The sequence below is a fragment of the Camelus dromedarius genome, chromosome 1, assembly GCF_036321535.1.
Source record: "Camelus dromedarius isolate mCamDro1 chromosome 1, mCamDro1.pat, whole genome shotgun sequence".
Lineage (NCBI taxonomy): Eukaryota > Metazoa > Chordata > Mammalia > Artiodactyla > Camelidae > Camelus > Camelus dromedarius.
Window position 1 is genome coordinate 95,700,991 of NC_087436.1, and position 24,591 is coordinate 95,725,581.

Consider the following 24,591-nt stretch of genomic DNA (forward strand, 5'->3'; position numbering starts at 1 on the left):
CTACACTAGGACTTTTCAGTGGGTAAATTTGGAGGGAAAAAAAATATTCAAACATGCAATTGATTGTTCAATCCCAGGTCAGCTTCACTTTCTAGCTCTCCGGGGGGTTGCCTGCCCAATCAACCACTGTCCTCCAGTTCCTGGACATGCCCTTGTTCAAGTCTGCAAACACCTGGTACCATTCTAAACGGAGCCCTATTCCTCTACTGGCTGCCTGCAACCCTGCTGCCAAGGGGAAGTTCAGCCTCATGTGAAGAGCTTCCATAATAATATCTCAGACTGGAATCCTGGTCCTTCCCTGGTGCAGGCCACCTGACTCCACAGGGCTGAGTTTCCTCCTCTGAGGATGGAGACGCAATGAGTGATGTGAGTGGTTTCACAATCTCCTTTGAGGATCCAGTGGAAGAATAATAAATAAAGAGAGCTCCTGATGTGCTGCGTCAGGCAAATAATAAGTAAGTCAAGCTCCTGACATGCTCCTAATACTCATAAATAAAGCCCCTGGTGCATGGAGCAGGTGCTCAGTAAAAGGGCTCCTACTCGATGTTGTCCGCCCGGCAGCTCCACTGAGGGTCTGACCCTTCTCACCCGTCCACATGGAAATAGAGAGCGGAGGAGACCAGTGCTCTCTGCTCCTCCTGCCCTGCCCCCTCTGGAGGTGGTCCTGAGCCTAGGCTCCCGTGTGGTCCTGAGGAGGGAGCTAGTGCTGACAGAGAATGAAAAAGGCAGCAGACTAGCTCTTTTCATTACAGAGAATCAAATAAAGGAGACTCCGAGTGCTGGACTTTAATTCCAATCAGTACACACTGATGGAGCACAGACCATAATGGTGATGCTATGCTCAGGGCTGAGGGTGAAGAAATAAGACTTCGTCCCTCTCCCAAGCATCTCTTCAACTCCATGTGCTGCTGTTTAAGGATGTGAGATGTCTTTCAATATATCTATTTCCCCTAACAAATTGTCACAATTCCATATTTTGTTATACTAGCTTGATTCATTTTTATCTTAACAAAAAGACTGATGTGCCGAAGAGAAGCATTGTGTTTTCCTCTCTTAATCTCTAAACCTCACTGACATTTAAGATGGAATTAATTTCTAATAATATAAACAGGAAGTAACTTTCTTTTTAAGTTACAAAATAAATAAAGCCAACCATATTCTCCTTGAGATAATCTGACAAACAGTTTTTAAGTCTCGAAGAAGAACTCGTTCCCTAATTGACTAATTAAAACCCACTTCATCTAATGAAGTAGATTCTCTATGGACCCCCTATAACAGAGAAAATTGTATTCATCTCAGTTGAGCTACAATAGGACTGTGGAGGAAATAAACTGTATTTTGTGGGGGAAACAAACATGCTGGGAGTGGGAACTGTCACTTATCCACACCGGCTCCCCCGCTAACTCCAAGAACTGTATTCACAAAGAAACCTCCACAGCCACCACTTGAGCGGGAGCTGTCTTCTCCGGTTAGGAACTGGAGAATCAAATCCCCTCCCTCCTCTGACGGCTGGTGATGCGTTTCCTCTGGGAAGACAGCATTTGCTTTCCTGCTCCTTCTGGAGGCCAGGTCAAAGCGATCTTGTTCTGACACTTCCTCTCTGGTCCGGCAGCTTCCCATTGAAAAGTGAGGCCATTCTGGCCAGCTAGCTTTTCCCAGGCCAGCGGAGGGAGCTCGGGGCGGGGTGCAGGGTGGCATTGTCTGGTAGTCCCTTCACGTGAGAGGGTACAGCACAAAACTCTTTCTCCAGGGACTCCGGAAGAGTGGCTGACACAGGACATGTTCCTTAGAAAGTCACATTATGTGTTATGTAGTATGTATCTGCAAAGATACAGCCATGAATATACCTCTGTATGTTCAAGGAAGAAGCCTCAGTGAGGCTAACGAAGATTTCCCTAGACCCTAGAGGGCTCTAAAGAACTTGCTTTAATTAGTAGATCAGAAGAGCTTGTATTTAACATATCAAATAAATAGATGATAGACAGATAGATGATAGAGAGAGAGGGATAATTGATTGCTGGGTGGATAGATAAGCTAGCCAGATAGATAGACAGACAGATGGATTTAGAAGTCAGACAGATCAAAGTTTATACTAACTACTGGCTAAAGGAGCCAGCACTAGGTTTCCCTAAACCCAAATTTACTTGTCTGTAAAATGGGTTTCATTACCTCTCCCGATGGTGTCAAGGCATAAATGAATGATTGTATGTGAAGTGCTTATTAAAGTAACCGCCATAAAGTAAGCTTCAAAACAGGAACCATTGCCAATCTCATTTTTATTGGAGAAGACTTAATTTGCGGGCAACTTTGTGAGTTCAGGGTTTCAGAACTGCACAGAGACAGACTGGTTTCAGGGGAAGGCTCAGATACACCTACATGTAAATGGATACTTTCCACAACAATGCACAGCTGAAGCCGGGCCAGTCACTGCTGGTCAGATGCTTCCCGAGTTCTGCAGGTGAGACAGTTCTGCTGGGGAACCAACCTGATTTCCTGGTTCAAAAATCACACCTGTGAAACTCGATCCAGGTGGGAAATTCTTCTGGCATATTCTGCTGAAGCCATGGTTCATTATCAAGCTATTTCTCTGGGTCACTCTGAGGTCATCTCCTTAATTAATATAATGACCAAGAGAGGCCCGAAATCTAGCTGCTCAGCCTTTGCCTGAAAGTCCTTCAGAGCAGCTGTCCTGTGTTGCCTGAACAAGTACTTGGTGCCGGGCACCATGCAAACAGCCTCATGGCCATCAGTTTCTTTAATCTTGGGGGGGTTGGGGAGGGGAGCGGCTGCAATTATCCCCAATTAAAGATGAAGAATCTCAGGCTTGCAAAGTCCAGCCACTCGTCCAAGGTCACAGACAGTAAGTGATGGAGCCAACATTGCTGGCAAGTGAGGGAGCTCTTCCCACCAAGCTGTGCCTCACAGAAAACCATTAATCCCACCTCTCTCTCCCCTGTCACGTGTGTTTATATTGCGTCTGAGAACAAAGGGGGGGGCGTAGAATTCTCATTTTTCTCACCTGCTAACAAGCAGCACAGCCTATTGTTCCTAATCAGGCTCCCCCTTGCTCCCGGCTCTCCAGACTATTCCTCCAGTCCTCTGCATACCGCATCTCTGCTCACGCCAATCCCTGCTCAGGATTCTTTCTAGCCTTTCAATAAAAACAACTGGCAACAATTCAGCAACGAGTTTAAATCTCTTTGGTTTGGCTAAGATGCCCCTTTTCAGGGGGACCTGGTTGGAGCAAGAGTGCCACCTGGTGGACCATTTGGGTCACTGCCAACATGTACTCCTTGGGCCAAGGTGGGCAGCAGGGTGGCTGAAAGAGAGATGGAGCAGTGTTCGTGCTACCCCGGCACGTTCCTGGACAGCTCTGAGAAATAACTCAGCAATGTCCAGGCCCAAACTTACAGAAACTCAAAGTCTATGCTCAAATACAAGTTGGAGACTTTGTGCGTGCATTTCTTGGCTCCACATCCTAGGACTGAGATGAGGGTGAGGCAACTGGGGTGGGGCCACGCAATTATAGGATTGCATCCCGACTTTACTGAAAATTGTAAGATTTCATTCATCATGGACTTTTGCATTTATTTTGACTTTTTAAACCTGCATTATCTTTATTACTGAGGTTTTGGCACCCTCTTACATTCGACGCCCACTGCCAAGGCCTCATTTGCCTCACCCCAGGATCAGCCCTGCTAAAGCCTTCTGCAAAAGGATTCCATCTCCTTTCAAAGCCCTGGCTATAGAGAAGCTACACTCAAGAGTCTCCAAGCCAAATTCCCCTATCAGGACTGGTCACCATGCAGCTCTGTGTCTACACTGGGTCGTTCCAGTCTCCTGAACCACAGCTTGAGGCCAGGTGGGGAGTTCTTGACCTGCAGTGTAAGGGTGGACTTGTAAGGGGAGCTGGTTCTGGAAACCCCTGAAATTTGATGCAAAATTATGTACATTTGCTGGGGAGATGGTTTATCATGCTCCTTCCATTCTCCAAGGAGCCTTGACCCCCTGAAGAGTAAGAATCGCAGCAGTCTTCATAAAACCTTCAGGCTTTAGGGTGGATGCAAGAAATAGCAACAAGAAGTGCCTTCCCCATCTGCCCTGGTAAAACAAGTTATCAGCCGCCTGATCTGTGGTCTATAAACAGTCTTGGGTGGGCCTGATACAAAGATGCAAGTGTTTCTCAAAGTTCAGAGGAAAACTTCCTCCCTCTTGCTCAACTGCAATCTCAGCTGGAGGATGCGAACTGGGTAGTCGGTCCACGCTGCCTTCCTTAATTTTCACTCCCTGCTGAGAATCTCTTTCAACCTTGCCATTGATCTCAGGCCATTGTTCTCTTTCGCAAACCCCAGACTTTCCTCTGGAACAGCCTTCCACCCCCTTGGCATCCTTTACCCATCCTTCGAGATCAGATTTCTCAACATTTCCGTGGGGGTGGGGGGGTGGAGCTAGGAACTTTACACACTCCCATTGCCCCGCAGATAACTTTTCTAGGTTGATTTGCATATTGACCTATCTTGCCCACCAGCCTGGGAGCCAGGGAGGGCGGGAACCCAGTCCTATTTGTTTCCATAGCCCCAGCACCTGGCATAGAGTCAGTGTGTCCAAAAACAGGGTTAGGCGGATGAATAAATAGATCCGTAAACGAATGAACAACACTCCCCCAACACGCCTGCATTTCCTAAATGAGGAGTGAGGCTTGGATAGACACTAGCACGTCAGAGAGCCGAGCTGAGCCGAGCAGGGACTCCCCCCAGAGCCCCGCCCAGGCCAGCTGCAAGCCACCCGCAGCTGTGCGCTGAGGTCACCGTCCCGGCCCCCAGCAGTCCTTGCTACAGCGTGTGCCCCCTTGCCCTGCTTTTCCTTCCTTTTGCTGCTCCCTGGCTCAGAGCACAGAGGAGGGACACACTCATGGGGCAATTCAGAGGCGAGAAGTGTTCACTGCCCCCTGGCCAGGTCTGGAAATCCTGAATCTTATCGGTGATTCTCCGACTTTACCGTCGTGAGGACCAAAATGAAAAACGTTTGATTCTTTCGAACCTACTTCAACAGCAGGTTAGAGAGAGCTGATGCATGCCCCAAAATGCATTTGTCCATGAACTTAAACATTCCTCTGCTTCCTCCCGCCGGAATTCGATTCCTAAGAAGTCTGATAAAATCTCCGGCTGGACAACCGCTCCATGCTCTGCGGGTCCCAAACACATTGCAGAAACTAGAAAAAGGGAGCTGGGAGGAGGGCGGCCTCGCCAGCTGGTTCGGTTCCTGCTCTGAAGTGGGGGAGCCTCCGAGGAAAACCTCAGGCCCGAACACGTCTGTGATCATTCCTGAATCGTTAGACTTGCCACAAGCGAGAGGAAATTTTCAAACAACAAAGAGGACTTCCGTGGCCTGCTAAATGGGGCTTCTCCTTGAGTTCTGGTTCATTCTGGAGGCAGAGCCTCGCCTGCAGGGTTTCCTCAGAAAGCCACAGCAGCCCCCACCCCTCGCAGCCCCCCACTTCCCAGGAGCTCTTCTCAATGAGGCAAAGGATTTTTTTTTTTTTAATGTAAATAAACCCAGAAAAGACTCAGGGTTTTGAGTCATTGTTTGAGGAGCAGCCATTGGATCTTCTCTTGTCCACTTCTCAGAATTACTGGTCACTTCTCTGAAGAACACAAGAGCCCACATAGGAAAAGAGAGAACTATCCCAAATTTATATCTGGGAGTAGTCTAGAAAGCCATTATCCAATGTAAAGCCAAGGGCGTTTTTATCAAAAGAGAAACCATTTAGGAAGTGTTACTACAAGCCAGGCCCTTTATGTCCCGCTTAATCTTCACTAACATCCTGCAAGGCAGGAGTTTTTATTCTGTTTTGCAGATGAGAAATGGTGGCTCGGGGTTGGGGTGTGGGTGTCAAGCTAACCCTTCCTTTGTCTCCTCCATCCAACCAGCCCTGTGCAGGGAGCGTGGCACCATGTGGTGATTCTGAGGATGTGTGTGACCACTGACACTCATCACAATCGTGACCAAACCGGATATCTCTGAACCTAACCCAACACTCTTTGCTATAGAAGGCAGACTGGACCTCAGAATCCTTCTTAACAGCATTCCAGGCCTCGCCACTACCAATCAATCAGCATTGTCCTGAGATAAAGCCCGTTTGTCATTATTGGCACAGCAAGTAATCCGTAACTTTTTATGTCCATTTCCCTCTATCCTTCCTGCCTGCCTTCCTTAGCTTTTCTAGCTTGGATGGAAGGATGGATGGGCAGGTGGATGGGTGGATGGGTGGATGGGGAGGTGGATAGATGGGCAGATAAAGGGAAATTGAGTTCTCATCTTACAGAGGAGACCTGGTTGGCATCACTCCTAATTCTGCTAACTTCATTCAATGCCAGTGATTCCTTGACAAAACTTGCTCTTGGCATAAGGCATATTTTGTGGCATTTGTTACAGGAACTGGTGAGATTCCTGGGTCATTCGGAGGCCAGGCAGGATCCTCAGAGTCAGCACTTTGCTTCTCACTCAGTCTTATTTCCTCCCCCTCTAACATATGCCTGAGCTTAAAAACATCCAGTCACCCCATACTTCCTTCTTCTTTTTAAAGCTCAAGCTGACAAGAGAAATTTCTCTCCCACTCACCTTTTTTCTTTTTTTTTCCCTATGCAAGGGGAAAAGACTTACAGCTCCGCCGTGGGGTGTGTAGGAATGGCCAGTTAAAAACTCTTCTGTGTCTTTGGAGCCATCAGCATCCTTGACCTATACCATTAGCTGCCTAGAGGTTCTGAATCATCCCATATTTTTCCAAGGCCCTTTCAGAAATGCTGGCTTCTAGTTTTAAACCAGTCCAGTGATGGTGATATCAGTGTATTCCTTCCCTTAGCAAAATACCACTCAGTGTTCTAGAGGAAGGAAATGTTAAGAAATCCTTATTCAAGAGAGTTTGAAGAGGAATAAAACAGCTCTTATCAAGGAATATGTTTGAGATTTGAGTACAAGAAAATCAGAAGCATGTGGATTGCGTGCTATTAAAACAGGCTTTTGTTTCCCCAGGAAGGAAAATACTTGGAAAATATACATTTTATAAAATGACATATATTGGAAAATAGCTGAAGATTTTTAAGGAAACCAAAATGTAGCAGAGATGGTCCAACCCAGGTTATAAATATCCTGGAACCAGCTGGGGAATAAAATTAGGTGTAAAATCATGGTATCATTTCTAATTCCAAGCTGGAAATGACACATTTCTTGTGGATTTCTAAAAAAGAAAAAATGCTATACTGAAGGCTATAAGATGAGGTTCTGTTTTGTTGTCTTTGGTTTAATATTAGTTACAATAATAATTCTTTTCACTGAACTCCCAGACCATGAAAGGTAAAATTGCAGAAGTGAAGACAGGCCCTGAAGTCAGGCTGTTGACTTTAGTAATGGCTCTGCCCCCACCAGCCAAGGGATTGGGGGCAAGATCATTCACCTCTCTGTGCCCTGGTGAGAACCTGAAAAGTAAGAATAATAATACAAATAATAATAATAATTGCTACACATACCATCTGGGTAAAACACTTGAAATAAATGCCTGGTGCATGGGAAGTTCTCAGTAAGTGTTAGCTGGTGCTATTTGCCATCCTGCCTGGAAGGTTCTGCCACTAGGGACTCCATGGCTCCGTCACTCGTGTCAAAAACAGACAAGCCTTTAGCTAGACTGACAAAGAAAAAACTGACATGAAATGAAACGAAAGTGAAATTATTACAACCAACCTTAAAGAAATGAAAAGGATTAGAAGAGAATACTGTGAACAACCTCACACCACCAAGTCAGATAACCTAGACGGGACAGCAAGTTCTCAGAAACACAGCACACCAGTTGCTTAAACTGACTCAAGAAGAAATCGAAAACCACACAGACCTACAGCACGTAAGGAGACTGAGTCAGAACACTCCCAACATAAAACGTCCGGAACTGGATATCTTCACGGGTGAATTCTATTAAACACGTAAAGAAAAACGAACACCAATCTTTCTCAAACTCTTCCGAAAGATAGAAGAGGAGGATACACTCTCTAACTCATTAATTCTCTGATGCCAGTGTTAACTACTCCAATACCAAAATTCTTCGCTCATTTCTTTCAAGAGTCTGATCCTTCTGTGTAACTACAGCTTCACTCCCTCCACATGCACACTTATTCCCTCACCCTCATTTATTTTTTCATAGAACTTATTACAGTTGATACATACTTATTTGCTTATTTATTTATTGAATCTCTTGCCCCACTAGATTGTAAGCCCAGTCAGAGCAGGGAATTTGGGGGTTTTCCCACGGTAGACTTCTCCCTGCCTAGGAGAGTGCTTACCACATAAGAGGTGCTCATAAAAATGTGTTGACTGAATACATAAATCGTCTAATCATTCTTTCACTGAGGAAGAATACAGCGATAACTAAAGAGGACCAAGGGATTGCAGAACTCCAGGACATAGCTGACTAGAAGAAAACATGCCTTTAGAGGCAGTAAGCAAGTGTTGTGTCAGGGAAACGAAGGGAAATGAGTTTTCTGAAAAGCAGGGAATGGTCAGCAGTATCAATTAATGCTGAGAAATCAAGTGTAGCAAGAACAAACGTGTCCACTGGACTGAGCTGCATGAAGGTCATTGGCCACTTAGAGTCACGTGGGGGCATCCTACGGCCAGAAGCCGGAAGCCAGGCTGCTCTGAAGGGTGGATGAGAGGAGGTGGTACATTCTAACAACATCTTAAAGAAGTTTTTCTACAGAGATACATATTCAGAGATACGGAAATTGCTGGAGAGGGTAAGATAAGTGAGGATATTGTGTTTAAGTGGGAAAGACCCACCGATGGCTAAAAGCCTACAGAAGGGACCAAGCTGAGAAAAAAGAAGTTGCCTATTCAGGAGAGGCAAGGGTCCCAGAAGGAGAGGCATGGGACCCAGACCTTAGGACTTGCTTAGGGAGGAGCTTACCCACACCCTCAGGCTGCAGACAAAGACTACAGGAAAACAAGACCCAGAGAGCTGATGTGCCGATGCACCCAGCTCTGATGTGCAGCCCCAGCCAGGACCCAGGTCTCCTGACACCCGGTCCAGCGCTCTTTCTACTGTGCAGTTTTTCTCTCTTGCTCAAATTAGAGCGCTCAAGGGGCAGTGAGGAGGGGAGAGGAATAGAAACCAAAGCTGATGAGTAGAAGCTGCCTGCTGTAATAGACGTCGGCACTGAAGACTTTGGAGGGAAGGAATGCCTTCCCACAACGGTGCTCCCTTCCGTGTGGCGTGGCCCCATCAGCACAGCGGTCTTCCTGCAGCCCCCACCCAGCCCTCCCCAGGACAGGACGGTGGAGGGACTGCCCTGATTAGTGAGTCTGTGAGGAGAAACTGGACATGCACAGCCTGGCCCCTTCCTGTCTCCTCTTCGTTTTAGGAAATAGCAGAGAAGACATGCTCTAGATGGCTTTCACACCCATGGGAAGCAGAGCAGTAAAGCCTGACTCCACCCCTGCCCTGTGTGGAGGCTCACGGTGGTCCTACCCTGCGCTGGCCAGATGGGCAGTCCTGCCAGTACGTGGCCTCAGGATGAGGAAGTCCACTTGCCCACAGACGTATCCCACGTTCACATCAGTCTTATCAGTCGGAGAGATGATATTTTGGTCTCCACCTGCCTTTCTCCTTTGTCTTTTTTTTTCAGTAGGTTCAACAAAAATGAGGAAGAAGGGTGCCAATCACTCCAATGGAAATTACGCTATTAAAGTCAGCATGAGGTGGGAGGGTATAGCTCAATGGTAGAGCACATGCTGAGCATGCATGAGGTCCTGGGTTCAAAATAAATAAATAAAAATAATATTAAAAAATTAAGTTGGCATATGAAACTGGATTCTCAAAATGACCATTTTCATGGCATAAAGACAAAAAAAATCATAAAACACAATAGGAATATTTTCTGATTCGATTTAAACAATGAAAAGTGCATCTTTTCCAGAGAAAAAGAGCACTCTTCATGTAGAATATGGGGGCCTGAGTCCTTTCGTGGATGTGGAAAACCCTAAGGACCCGCTGTGTTAATCCAGTTGGATCAAAGTGCAAGATCACAGTTGATAGTTTTTCCATCCCTTTCTAGGATTCTAGTGTTTTCTGTGCAGAAACAGCCACCGCCACATCCACAATTTCAGACTTGAGACGACGACCCAGGCTCATCACGACCCGTGAAGAGGCCGCACAGCTACAGCCGGTCTGCGAGGGCCGGGGAGAGACCTGCCAACAGACATTCTTTGCTGATGAGGAAAACACATCAGAGACTGTAAAACTAGGTGCTGGCACCATATGTAACCACGGATCTAGCCGTCAACTCCCTGCTCTCCGACTTTTTCGCTGCCAAATAGTTGATCCTAGTAATCATTTCAGAAACATTCACTATCACCTTCTCCGATTACTTCAGTTTCCATATTTCAAACTGAAAAATACTGGCCTTGACTCTACAACTTCTCTCTCCTGCTCCTAAAATGCTCTTTGGAAATTTCCCAAATAATCTTTAGGCCTATCAGTGAGGACAAAGATTAGCAGTGAAATCCCTCTTGCAATTTTCTTTGAAAAGAAACAAAGGGGCTGGAGATTATTCAGAGACTCTAGGGCACATCAGAGCTCGTGGGACATCAGAGTCTGGGGTGGGAGAGTGAGCTGAGGGAAACACTGCCAGGCTCCAAGTGGGGCCGTGCTGTCTCACGCCCCCGGCCCTGCAGGGAATGGCCTCCAGCCTTCCCCCATCCTCGCGCAGTTCAGTTTTGAAGTTCCCAGAGAGAGGATCTGGTCTCTTTGGTTTCTAAGAGGCAAGCACTTCCTCCACCAATGCCCCTCTTCCAAAAAAAACAGCCCATGGTACGAAGCTGCCTAAGAGGAAGATGGGGCACTATCAGAACAGTGGGATTGGAGGCTGGGGGGCAAAGCTGTGAGCATCACATTAGACCCCCCCCATACCCGACCCCAACAGGAAGTCCTCTAGGCATCAATACAGTGGCTTAATTTATCCCTGACTGTTTGTTCCAGGGTGACCCTGGGGCTCTCATTCAGAGTTCATTCACTGCATAGTGACCACGCCCTTCTGGGCAAGGACACATCAGGGAACAAGACGGACACGGTCCCTGCCTGCATGCCGCTCACAGCCTCCTTACATCATCAGCCTCGACGTACAAACCACTGGGCTCACCCTGGTCATTACAAGCCCCCAGTTGCTGTAAAACAATCCCATTGAAACCTCCACCCCGGTCTCACAGAAAGCCTGGGTAGGAAGGCCAGCATTGACCGGCACAGACTAGCAACACTGAGAACTGGGATCTCTGAGTTCAACTCATCTGCAGGTTAACAGGTGAGCTCTGAGTGCAAGGAAATGCAGAGTGTGATAATGACACACGCTGATCGCCAGCTGGTGGCCCTGGGGGTCAGCAGACAACAGCACAGCTTGTCGGAAACTTTGAACCGAGTTTCCAATATTGGCACATAGTAGTTCAAATAAATCAATGTTCCCATTTCAGCAGATTCGTTTGTAAGAAATAATAATTTTCCATTCAAAGAATGAGCTGAGCCACATATGTGTGTATGTGTGTGTGTTTAGATGTGTCAATGAGCAAGTAGAGGAAGAATTAACTTTTTCCTTTGTTTTTCATCTAGGCATCCATGGTGGTCAGTGTCAGGGAAAATTACAAGTCTGGGGGCTTCTGAGTTTAACTCTCTAAATTATTCATCTGCATGGCCTTGGGAGAAGTTACTTCTCTGAAGTTTGTTCTCTGAGGTCTGATGAGATTTTCCTCATCTATACTATGAGAATAACTATATCTACCATTTTTCATGCACTTACCTTGTGCCAGGCACTATGCTGAAAATTTTAAGCATATTTTGTAATTTAATTTGTCCCCAAATCCCCTGAGGTTTTGTTTACACTGATTTTACAGATGAAGAGTCAGACAGAGGGCAGTTAAGTAACTTGCCTAAAGTCGAGGCTGGCAAATGTGGAAGAGGCAGGATTTTAACCAGGTGTGTCTGACCCCAAAGCCCACACTCTCCAACAACATCATTCTACTACCTTCATGCAGGGTGTTTCTGGTAGGACAAGAGGTGACCATAAAAACTCCAAATTTTCTCTCACAATTATCAGGGACTGCAGCTCCTTTTTGTTGCTTTGCCATTGTTGACCTCCTGGTCTGACATGGCTGTTTACATCCAGCCATCATGTCCACATTCCAGTCTGCAGAGAAAGGAAGAGGCAACAAGGAGCATGTCCCTCCTGGTTACAGCTGCTCCCTAAAAACTGCACACAGCACTTCTGTTCACATCCCAATGACTACATGGGCATTCACAGCTACAAGAAAAGCTGGGCTCTGTGGTCTTATTGCAGGAAGTCATATGCCTCGTCTAAAAAAAGGAAGGGTTAAATAATTAAGGAAGAAGAGAAGAATAGGTACTGGAGGACAATGTCTGGCACAGAGATTACTGAAATTCTGAAGGGTAATGTATATGAAGCACTCATTTCACTGCCGGGCACACAGCAGGCACCTGGAACATCACACCATTTGTCATATATTATCATTAACCTACGTTTGGCATCCTGCAGAACACATGCAGAAAATCATGAATTCAAATCCAACAGGGAAAGGTCATAGCAAAAGGGTGGGAGAAGGAAACATTTTAAAATCACCATGATATTATGCCCTGGTGCCGCCTACCTCACACGCACCAAAGGGCCGCCTTTGCTCACTGGCAGCATCCACGGGACTGTGTGGAGGCTGCTAGTGAGTAACGGCTCCCGCAGCCATCCCTGGCGGAACCGGTCTCGCACATGACCCGCCAGGTGATGCTATCACAGGTGGCTCTGGGTAAGTAATTTCTACAGCAGCCGTTAATGGAAATGCAGTTTTCATTACAGTAAGAAAATTGAAGTCTCCGCCAGCCTCTATGGGTTCCATGTGATCCATCCCTCGTTTCTCATCAGATTCTGTGTTGTTTTCATTGCCCTCTCCCCCCCCACACACCCCCGTGATTAGCCTTTATCTTGAAGGGTAGGGGGCGGGGTAATTGAAAGCCCCAGGAAATCGTCACCCCTTACTGCCATTTCACAATCTTCCTGCAGCCGTCCTGATACCAGGGCTCCGAACAAGTAGGAAAGGGCCAGTTTAATTTGAAGTGGAGATATTATCTAGTAGGGAAGGTTCCAGATGGCTGCCTGGAGTTGAAGTGACACACGCAGCCTGTGGAAGGGCAAATAGGAAGGGGGAAGAGGGAAAAGTGCTGGCATCACAGGACCCATGTCACTGAAAAGCTCTCAAATGTGTGGGACAGCTTCCCCTGGGAGCGAGGACGTTATCTGGGCATGGATACTGTGCACACCTCCCCAACACAACGTAAGTCTTCAACTCAGTTTGCCTCCTGCTCTTTGAACTGCAGATGATCTGTGACTGAGCAAATTTTCTCCCTTCCTAGGAAAAAAAGTGAACTGAGGACAGTGCAGAGCGGCTCCCCCAGATGCCCCTTTCCTCTGAATTCGGCGTCACCGTCCCTTGGCTCCTGGTGGCTCAGCAGCCCCGCGCCCTCTCCTGCTGGCTCTGCAGGCCCCTCCCTGGCAGCATGTCTGTCGCGCCGCCCCCTCGACAGAGTGAGCCCAGAGCTAATAGATCTGCGGCAGGGAGACCACCTGCTCAGCCACGCAGGTGGAGGCCTTCCACCCCAAACTTGCTGAGGAAGCCGAGAGTGCTTGACACCCTCCGTCGGGCGGAGGCTCACCCCCACTTGCCGCTTCGTCTTAGCTCTTCCCTGTTCTTTTCCTGTCACAGCTCATCGTGTGGCCAGCTGGGTCCTGGCAGCTATTTTCTTAGCCCAGAACGGGTCCTGTATCAACCACGTGCGAGTAATTTCCCGAAGGGGAACTGTGGTAAAATCAGGAAGGAGGGCAAGGCTGATGTTAGCAGGCACCCAGAATCAAAGTCTTCCCGTAACCTCGTTGCAGCCACAAGCAAGCTGACGCGCAGTGGTGATGGGGAGATGCGCCTAAGCCTTCCCGAGAGCAGAATGCCTTTTCTGTTTGATTGCTCAAGACGTTCGCAGGCAGCAAATTGCCGTGTCCCCCATTCATTCATTCACATGTCCTCAAACTCTTCTTCATGCCCAGTCTCTCTCTTTCAGGGGATACCTTTTTCATCACGACTGATGGGCATCAGTGGCACTGGAGCTACACCTATCCGTTAGTCTCCTGGAGGGCACCCTACCCCAACTTGCAGGCAAAGTGGGATTCCAGGCAGGGGATCATTTCACTGGTCAGTCAGTTGGATTCAGGTTCCCTCTTCAAGCCTGTAAACTTCTTAATCCCCACTCTAACCCTTGAATCGTGTTTCATTAGCACTTGCGGATCCAGGAGGCATTTGAGCCTGTAAATAGCAGGATCAGTAGAAGACCAGCAGAGTCTGCCTTTCCTCCGCTTCTTTTGCATCTATGAATTCAGTGAAACCACATGACGCCCCTCCAAGGCCCCAAACATGGAGCTGACCCCTGTTCCTTGCCTCCTGCGAAAAGGTAGGCCGGCAGTGCCAGAGGACAGAGGACAGAGGCCAAGGAAGGACAGAACCTCAGGTGGCAGATTTCAGATCTGCAAGGATCCTTGGAGACCATCCTTGCATGCCACGTCACAGAGGGAAGTGCAGTGGTCAGAATCACGCACAAAGCCGTGGCAGAGCCAGGCCCAGAGACCATACCTCCTCCCTGTTCAGGGCTCTCTCTGATGTGCCCAGTGTGCTTGGTGAAATGCCGGCCGATCTGTGCCAAAGGATATTCCCTGAATGCTAGAGTTCTCAACATCATGGGAGGATAACAAAGAGACAAATGTAGACCAACTGACAGAGAGAAAGGGACAGAAACTACTTTTGATTTACAAGCATCTGCTGCTACTCTCGGTCTGTTCACAAGAGGGAAGGGGGCTGAATGGATCTGAAGGATGAGAAGGGAAACCAAGCGTGGGAACTAGCCTGAGTGGATCACAATCCCAGCTCTCCACACTTACTAGCTGTGTTGCTTAATTTTTCTGCGCCTCGGTTCATGCATCTGTAAGTGGAAATAATAAAACTATCTCCTCAAAGGTGAGGACTGAATGAGTCATTTCATGGAAAGCACTTTGGACAGTACCTGACACGTCGCCAGCAGTTGCTGTTGTTACCATGAAAGGGAAGCAGGAGGAACAGCTGGGAGAAAAGCCAGAGCACTGGCTCTAAGTAGATCACCTTCCCTGTTTCTGGCAGTGCTGCTAGGGGGAAGTGTAGTGCCATGAAAAGGGCCTGAGTTTAAAAACCATATTAGTTAGTGTACAGCTAAGCTGCTGTAACAAAGAGGCCCCCAAATGCCAAGACTTAGAGAAGAAAGAAGAGTATTGCTCTGTCACTTCATAAGCCAGAGGTGGACTATGCTGGTCAGTAAAGAAGCTCTGTTCTTTACAGTCACCCTGGAATCTTGGTTCTCCTCAGCTGGCTGCTCAGCCATCCCTCCAGGATCTTGCCACACTGAGTCACCACCACATCCTGATGTTAGGCAGCAGGGGGAAGGGAGAAAACACAGGGGAGACACCCATAATCTGAAGGTTCCCACTAAGAAGGGCACCATGGTTTCTGCTCACATTTCAAATGCCAGAACTTCATCACGTGGTCATACCTAGCTGCAAGGGAGGCTGGAAGTGGAGTCTAGCTGGGCAGCCACAGACCCCGAAAGGCGGGGACAGCAGCACTATGTCCTACCCCAGTTCCCTCCATTCCCAGTTGTGTTTGGGAGCCAGTTATATAACCACTTTTCACCTCTTTTTCTTCATTCACTTAACCAATCTCTACTGTCCATCCCTGTTTCTTTCCACAAGTATTTCCTGAGCACCTACTATGTGCAGGCACTGGTCTAGGTCCTGAGATACAGCTTTGAACAAGGCAGACCAAGCCCTGTCCCATCTGAGGCAGATTCACTGTCAGGCTAATGAGGAGTCTTCCAGGGACCTTTTCTTTTTATTCTAAATTCATATTCCTGTTCATGCTCAACTTTCTATTCTTAATTTTTAATTGCTTTTCTGAAAAAGGATTGCAGGTTTATACGCTCTTCAGGCCCCACTAAACCTGAATCTGCCCCTAACTGCTCCCACAGAGCTAACTTCCTAGTTTGGAGAAAGAAGGTAAACCAGTAAAATGAACTTGCACTACATCAGTGGTGGTGAGTGTTATGTAAATCAGAAAGGCAGAGTAAGGCGAGAGAGCACTGCTGTATTGAGTGTGGTTTGAGACCCTCTCTGAAGGGTTATTATGCGGGCAGAAATTGAACAAGGGGAGTTGTTCCTTTTTTTTTTTACCGCAGTAAAGACTATTGTGATTCATCTTCTTACACACAAATCTTTGTGTATGCTTCTGATTATTTTTTTAGAGTGTATTTCTGGTAGTGGAGTTAATGAGTCAAAAGGCAAATGTTTTTAAGTTTCTTAAAACCACGTGCTTCTGCAACCTCTCTTTATATTGAGACTTCTCTTTAGAATTATAAAAGAAGCAATGACAGAGACCTAGATTTTGAGGCAATTTAAATATCATTTTTTCAAAACTTAAAGAGGCTCAAGACTTTTAAGGGTTACTTATATCTGAACTGTCTGGGCTTCTCCACACCTTAGACCCTAACTAGCCTTTCGCACCTCCCACCCCAAACACTTCCATGCAATTTGTTATTCAAGAATTATTTCTTGAGTCACAGGATTTTAGGGCAAGAAGGAAACTTGGTGATGAAGTGTGCCTTCCAGAGATGTAACTGACTGACCCTAAGCCTCAGAGTGAGTTCGTGTTCAAGCTAAGATAAAACCTGCATCTCCCTATTCCTGTGTCTGCAATCAAAATTACTCCCAAAATGAAATGTGCCTGCAGGGCTTTGTGACCTCAGAACTCAAGGTAGCAGTTTTAAAACAAACATCCTTGTAGATGGCTGTGAGCATTCACTGAGCTGATAAACGTATAGTGCACAGGACAGCGCTGGAACAGCGTTTGCAATGGACACTGCTTTGGTGGCGGAGCAAGGGGAGGGTCCCAAGACCAGATGTGGGCCTGTGGGAAAGGGAGAAGATGCCGGGTGGGGTGGTCTTGGGTCCTATAGGCATAGGCAGAGTCCTCAGCAGAACGGGGCTGCCATTATACCCCCGGACGCCCAGGAGCTGCGGCAGGAGTCGCACGAGACCACCCAGAGGGATGGAGACCTTCGGCCCCGGGCAAGGGAGTCACAGGAGACAGAGGCCCAGCTGGAGGCCTCTGCAGAGCCCATGCCAGGCCCAGCTTTAATCACACGCCAGGCCACTCCATGGAGGCTGGTGGCCCCAAGGGCTTCAGCCCCCTGGGCACGTGAGACCTATCTTATTCCCTTACCTCTCCCCTTTCTGGGCTTCATTCCAGGCCTGGAGGGAAACAGCAGCTGGCAAGGTGAGGAGGTGAGCAGAACCAGAGGAGAGGAAGAGGACCGGGCCCCCCTCTCCCAGGGCAGGCGCACAGGGAGGAGAGAAGATGGAAGGCTCAGCTGTAGGGTTTTATCCATCACCTGGGATGTGGAAGGCTAAGATCCGAAGTGAGCCTACTTTTTGCAGCTCAAGGGATTTTTTTATTGCCTGGATGTTACAGTAAGTTCCTTGGCTTGCCCAAGTCATCACTGCGGGTAGAGGGTTTCTGCTGCTAGCAAATAAAATTTAAAGAGACAATGCGGGACCCCACAAAACTCGGATCTGCCCCTACTGCTCTCAGGGAGTAGACAGATGACAGATAGATACATACATCATACACAGGGGGATACAGAGGTACACGGAGACATAGGTACATGGATGATAGATGATAGATAGATAGACAGACAGACAGACAGACAGACAGGAAGAAGAGTTGTATTTTGTTCACAATCCCTGTTCCGGGCATTTCCACTGTGCCAACTACATGTAATTTTAATTTAATAGTCATTCTGGCTTGCATCACACAAGCCTGCTATTTTTCTAGATAACCATTTTCTACTAACACTTTTATTCCACTCATGCTCATTCACTCATGAGTTAAAAGGAGTTTGGGGGGTTCCCTTCCTAATTGCTCACACAGTAGTTTTATTTTTTGTGATCCTTTCACTCACTCAAGCCCAGTAATATGCACTACCTAGGCCAATGCCACTCTGACCTCGACTTAAGCTTACATTGCAATCGATCATTAACCCCTAATGTCTCCAAGCCATAGAGTCCTACACAGCGTTTTCATGGTCCTCGAGGCCTTCCCCATCACCTCCCTCTGACAGCCTGTACAGGTTCCATTTCGTCAGTTCATTCATTCATTCATCATTTGTTAGATCGTGTGTTCTCTTTTGCCAATCACCCTGAGGGTGCTGGATATAAACTTGAAATCTGAGGGACGCAGTCCCTGCCCTCAAGGCACCTCCCATCTACTATTCCATGATTCAGTGGATATGAAATCATTGTGATAATAGATGATAAGGACAATGTTGGTGTTACAGTCGGAACACAGGAGGAAATAATTAACTCTCCTGGGTAGATCAGATGAGCTTTACAGAAGAGAAGACCAAGGAGCTGGAAGGATCAGTAGAACTTTCCCAGGCAGCTGAAAAGCATGGGGCAGGCAGAGGGGAAGCACTGTGAGCCCTGAAGCCTTGGAAGATGAACGTAGCTAAGGTTTATCTTTCCCTCCAATCACAAGTCCAGTGCAGGTCAGCTGATTAGGGGATGGGGAAGAGAAACAGGGGTCAGGGCTCCACTCTACACAGTCACCTCAGACCCAGGCTAGTGGCATCCGTGCATTCTTACATCCGCGCCTTCCAAGTTGGAACACGCAGCTTCTAAGCTGGCATCGCAGGAAACAAGCTGGGAGGTAACACGCTGGCCCTCCAATGGTTCGGCACAGAGGTGATACAAATCACGTCCAATTGCAGCACACTGAGTAAAACTAATCACACATCTCACCAGGTTGTGAAATGCACAGGAACACACGGCTGTTCCACGAATAGTGTCCCTGCTATGAGCCCAAGGGCATAAGGCCATTCCTGAGGTTTAGGAAACTGGATGGTTCAAGATGGAGACGAGAGTGCAGAGAGGCGTTATCAGGTGCTGGGTCAGGAAAAGCTGGGAGGAGATGATGAAGTCTTGCATGCCACGCAGGGGAGCTTGGACCACCTTACGTGTAGAACAGGGCCTTTGAAGAGTTTTAAACACTGTTTCACGGTCATGTTTGTGTTTTAACCGCATGTCTCATGCAGCAACATGGAGGGTGATTTGGAAGGGATTGAAATAGGAGGCAGAAAGACCAGTTTGATTCCCGCAATTGTCTGGATTAAAGATGGAGGAACTAAAATACCGTCATTGGGGAATGAATATGAGAAATGTCAAAGAGATAGTCAACAGAATGCCATGACCGATTAGATATGGAAGAAGGAAAAGAAAGGGATGACTTCCTATTCTTCTCCTTAGACGGCCTTTGGTTCCACCGATAAGGAATACAGGAGGATGTGTGGATGTGGGGAAGAGGCCTGAGGGCAATTTGGTACCTGGGTTTGAGTCATCTGTTGTGCCCGATATGGGTTGTGTTGTGTTCTCCCCATAAAAGCATATGGTCAAGTCATAACCTTTGATAACTCAGACTGTGACTTTTGTTGGAAGTAAGGTGGTAGTAATTAGTTAAGATGGGGTCACCTGGAGTAGAGTGGCCCCTTAATGACTGATGTCCTTATAAGAAGAGGGCTATGTGACTATGGAGGCAGATATTGGAGTAATGATTCTACAAGCCAAGGAACACCGAGGACTGCCAGGAAACACCAGAAGCTAGAAGAGGCAAGAAAGTATTCTCCTACACGTGTTTCAGAGGGAGCATGGCCCTGCAGACACCTTGACTTCAGACTTCTAGCCTCCAGAACTGTGAGACAATACATTTCTGTTGTTTCAAGCCAGCTTGTGGTACTTGGTCACAGCATCCCTAAGAAACGAGCACAGGCATCCAGGTGGAGCTGTGCAGCTGAAAGGTGTGGATGAGGTCAGACCAGTCTGCTTCCAAAAGCCCAGCGAGGGGTTACTAAGGACACACAGGATCCTGGGCAGGTGCTGGAAGAGATTTCTTCTCCCTGGGGTGGAGAGGAGGAGAGGGGTTTGGACAGAGAAATTTCATGATGAGGATGACATTTGAAGAGGGCTTTGGAGAATAAGTAGGACACTTTCTCTCTCTTAGCTGATGATAAACACATGAGAGCCCAGTCTACCTGTCTCTTCAAGTATCTGACAAATATTTATTTAGCACTTCGCTTGAGGCTCTGTGCTAGGCTCCGAGAATAGAACGGTGAGCAAAACAGCCACAGCCCCTATTCCTACACAACGAACAGTCTAACGGGGAGACAGACTAATGTCTGTCAATACAAATAACCACCCAGAAAAATATGTAAGCATCACTCTGATACGTGATATGAAAGGAAATTACCAAGTGTTAAGAGAACATATTGCAAGGAAGTTGTTCAAGCCTGCAGGCTGTGAAAGCCTTTTTGAGGAAGTGATGTTTGAGCTGTGATCTGAAGTTAAAGGAGGTCATTTTAGGTGAGGAGGGAAGGGAAGAGACGGTCCAGGCACAGGCTCTGCAGGGCCAGGGGAGGGCTCGTGCAGATTTGAGGATCTGAGAGACAGCCAGTGTCACTGCAGGACAGAAAAAGGGAAGAGCCGAGGCTGGGAGCAGACAGTGGGGGTGGCTCACAGGACCTCGAACAGTTCGGTCTTCATCCCACAAGCAGCAGATGGAAGGGAAGGCAATCAGTGAAGCTCAGCAGGGGTGCCGAGAGACAAGACCAGATCTGGGTTTCTTGTTGTTGTTTCTCAGATCACCTTGATGAGAAGGGTGGGAGAAAGTCGAGAATGGAAGCAAATAGAACCATTAAGAAACATGTAATTTACAGTACAGGAATTATTCCACAATAAAGGCGTTCCAAAAAAAAAAAGGGAGAAGAAGGGTTTAAAAAAAATAAAGAGAAAATCTTACACTGGTTCAGCTTAGAGAGGATGGTGGCTTGAACAAGGTGGTCACAGTGGAGAAGGTGGATTTAAGGTGTTTCTTGGGGCACTCAGTGAAAGCATGAAATGAATGAATGAATGAATGAAACTAATGGTCTGTATATGCAGCTATTCCTCTCTGTCTTCAGGTTTTACAACACTGTCTCTCTGGAAGGTGAAATTGATGGCTCCATGCAGAACGTCTTGATATCTGATAATGAAGACCCAGTCTAGGAAGAAGGGGAACTTAAATGGTGTTCTGGAAGATGGTGAGACTCCCTCCAGCTGGGCAGAAGGAAGAAGAGAGAACAAGAGGTTGGACCCCTGCAGACTTTCACAGGCCATGGAGGACCCAAGGCAAGGACTTAACTGGAGAAAGGGGTCCCTCCATTACCTGCCTGCCAGTAAGCTTCTCTCCTGATATTCTCTAGGGAGCCTGACTCTGTGTTCAGAGGGAGCATAACGTTGGATTGTACTCCCCCAAGGCACCCTGCAAGACAATGTTATCACCTAGAGAGCGCCAACGCTCCTGTAGGCAGATTTTCCTCCTCTGTTGCCCTTAAACTCTGGACACAGGGATGAGAATGGAGACCAGATGAGGGCCTTTGCACTCTTTGAGAGGGTGTGCTTCTTCTCGGGGGTGTGGGGCACACCTGAAGTTCTCCTGCGAACCAGGTTCCCAGCTCCTGAGGTCCTGGGTGCCAAGAGCCTTGGCCAGCTTTTGCAACTGGGGATGTGTTGAGTTCAAATTGTTCACTCCGTTGGGTACCTAATTCGATCTAAGATACTGCACGAGGTGGGCCTCATATTCCTTTCCTCTTCCCTCATGCCAGAGAAGGATGGCGATCAGAGGAATGAAAGGCAGTTGGCCGTCTTTGAATACCCAGAGTGTCTCACAGCCAATACAACCTGAAGAATATGGATAGACTGCTTCAAATCTTACCTCCTTTACTATTGTTCAACAAACACCAGAAGGACTCGGTGCATCTAATATAAAAATTGAATAATATGTTTTCCTCCTAATTAACCATGAAATAAAAGCTACTTATAAAGTGAACAGACGACTCAATATTTGTTTAACGATGACATCATATTCACATTTTTGCTGAAATTCCAATGATTTGGAGCTCCCCTTGCCAAACGACAGGCCCTGAGAACTCCTTTAGAATTTTCCCATTATTCTTGGGCAATCCCAAAGGGGTGTTGGTGTCTTGGCCACAAGGATCACACAGCATTGTCTACTGGCTTTTTCTGCAGAAAAAGTCCACCAAGCAGACCCTTAAGAAACTTCCCTTTCACCACTGCTGATAATGCGAGACTGTCATGAGTCCCAGGTACATGCACAGAGAAGTGTTATCTACTCATTTACTCTTTGACTAACTGCATCAGAGCCTCTGCCCCACCCACCCAGATACACACACGTGCACACACACACACATGCAAATGCAAATTATTGTATGCATAGAAAAGGAGCTAAAAGGTCACACATCAAGGACTTTTAATAATGGTGAAAACTCCTGGAGCATGAGTGTTTGAATGTTTCTCGTTTTTGTCTGCTGACATACCCACTTGCTTCGCTTTTGTGCCATCATTTTATCTTGTAATGCTCTTTTTATCATGTATTAATATATATTTAATATTTCATTATGTGGTGCTTTCATTTTAAAATACCATCTTTGATGTTATCATTTGGCTGATAACTGGAAGTTCTTCCATTTATTTTGGTCTTCCCGCAGGTTGCACTGAACCCTTCAGGAACTGTTCTTTGAGTGTTTTCTGGCTTTGCATTTCAACCTAATATGGAAGCTGTTGAGAGCTGGTGTCCCAGGCGCTGTGCCAAGCACTTTCTCTGTGTTGGGCCATGCCACCCTCCCCAGCACTCTGGGGGGACACTGTAATCCCCACTACACTGACAAGGAAGCAACCCTCAGAGGGAATGTAAGCCATCAGGCAGCATGTGATTGATGCCAGATGCACGGTGCAGAGACCTAAGTTCTATGGGAGCTGCGAGGTCTAGAGCCCTTCTGGGGCGTCTGTTAAGGTACTAGTTTGAGGGCTCCCTCAGGCACTGGCCAGCTGGACTCCCCACTCTCAGAGAAAGATCTTTCCTCTTCCCCCAACCTCCTACATCCTGGAAGAAACAGGGAAGGGCTGGGCCTCTCTGGGGAAGCTTGCCCACTCCCCACCCCGAGGCAGAGAGTCAGCAGAACTCAGCCAGCCTATGTTCAGAGAGGCTGTGGTCCTGCCAAGTGTGCCCCACCCAACCTCCTGTAAGAGCTTAAGAAGTCAACAGGCCCAGAAAATCAGGCAGGCCTTCTTGGGGTAGGGAAAGGAAAAAAACCCTGCAGCTGCCACTTAATTGGCATTCTAAACAGCCAGAGGCTTCCAAGCACAGAAATGAATTAAATAAGCTTCTTTTCCCCTTCAGGGTGGAGAACAGCCTCCAGGTCTCCACCCAAGTCACACCCTAGCAGCGGCTATTTATAATATCTAGGTGCCAGATGGAACCTGCCAGGGTGAAACAGAAAACAGAGGGCTGGACAACAAAGTCTCCCCAAGCCTGGTGATGCCGGGAGCAGATGCCAACCCCCACTGAGCACCTGGGGACCGACCGCAGGACCCAGGACCCTGTGCCTCGCTGACCGTCCTGCCCAAGTGGCACTTCCCCAGGCAGCAGAGGGCTTCAGAGAGCGGGCTGGATGCTTCTTTCACATTCCACAGCCTGCAGCACAGGGCTGGGAGCTGGGCAGGGACTCAGGCTGTACCTGTTGGACAAGGAGCAGCCAGCAGAGTCCAGGAAAGCTTGCCTGGGCCAGCAGCCAGCTGTGGGGTGGGGCCCCGGCTCCAGGCAGAAGCTGGAACAAGGTGGCACGTGGTGGTTCAGAAGGGGGTCGTGAGGCAAACCCTGATTTCCTCTTAGCCAATGTGACTTCTGCCTGTTATTAACCCCAGAGGGAACCTGCTTCCTTATTTGTGAAACACAGGCAGTAATTAAACCAACTGAATGGAATTTTTGAGAACACTAAATAGACAGTAAGCACTTAAGATTCTTCCGCAGCCTTGAAATGGCAGCTGTTCGTATTGAATTTTTTGTTCTGATTAAAAAATGCCTCTATGTTGGCCACTGTCTGTACCACTGTCTTGCAGGGCAAACACAGGTCCCCCTCCTCCTGGAGGGCTAACAGGCTTGGAGACAAATCACATCGCAGCCTCCCAGGTCCTGCCTCTGGTGGGCCCATGCAGACCGGAAGGCTGGCTTGAGCTAACAAGCCATGGAAACAGGCATCTGCATAAAATCCGCTCCGTATCCTGCTGCCCCTGCTCCTCTGGTCCGGCTGGTTGGCTAATGAGTTAAAACAGTTTCTCCCCAAAGGAAAAGCCCTTCTCTCATTCTCTGATGAAATCCTCCCCTCCTGTCTCAGTGCAGTGCCCCTCCTTTTCTCACCGAGCGTTCCTGACCCCCAGGCCACACTGAAGTTTCTTTCAGAGTTTCTGGAGTATCACTGTCCTACAGAAATGTAATGCAGACCACAGGGGTCATTTTAAGCATTCTAGTAGCCCCGTGAAT

At 47.6% G+C, this 24,591-nt stretch overlaps 1 long non-coding RNA gene across 1 annotated transcript; it reads left to right on the top strand.

The window, feature by feature from the left end:
* Positions 1-20,589: 20,589 nt before the first annotated feature.
* On the top strand, positions 20,590-21,948 carry LOC135322183 (uncharacterized). The gene is made up of 2 exons (XR_010382544.1): positions 20,590-21,427; positions 21,857-21,948. It is a non-coding gene; the product is annotated as an uncharacterized LOC135322183 (long non-coding RNA).
* The last annotated feature ends 2,643 nt before the right edge of the window (positions 21,949-24,591 follow it).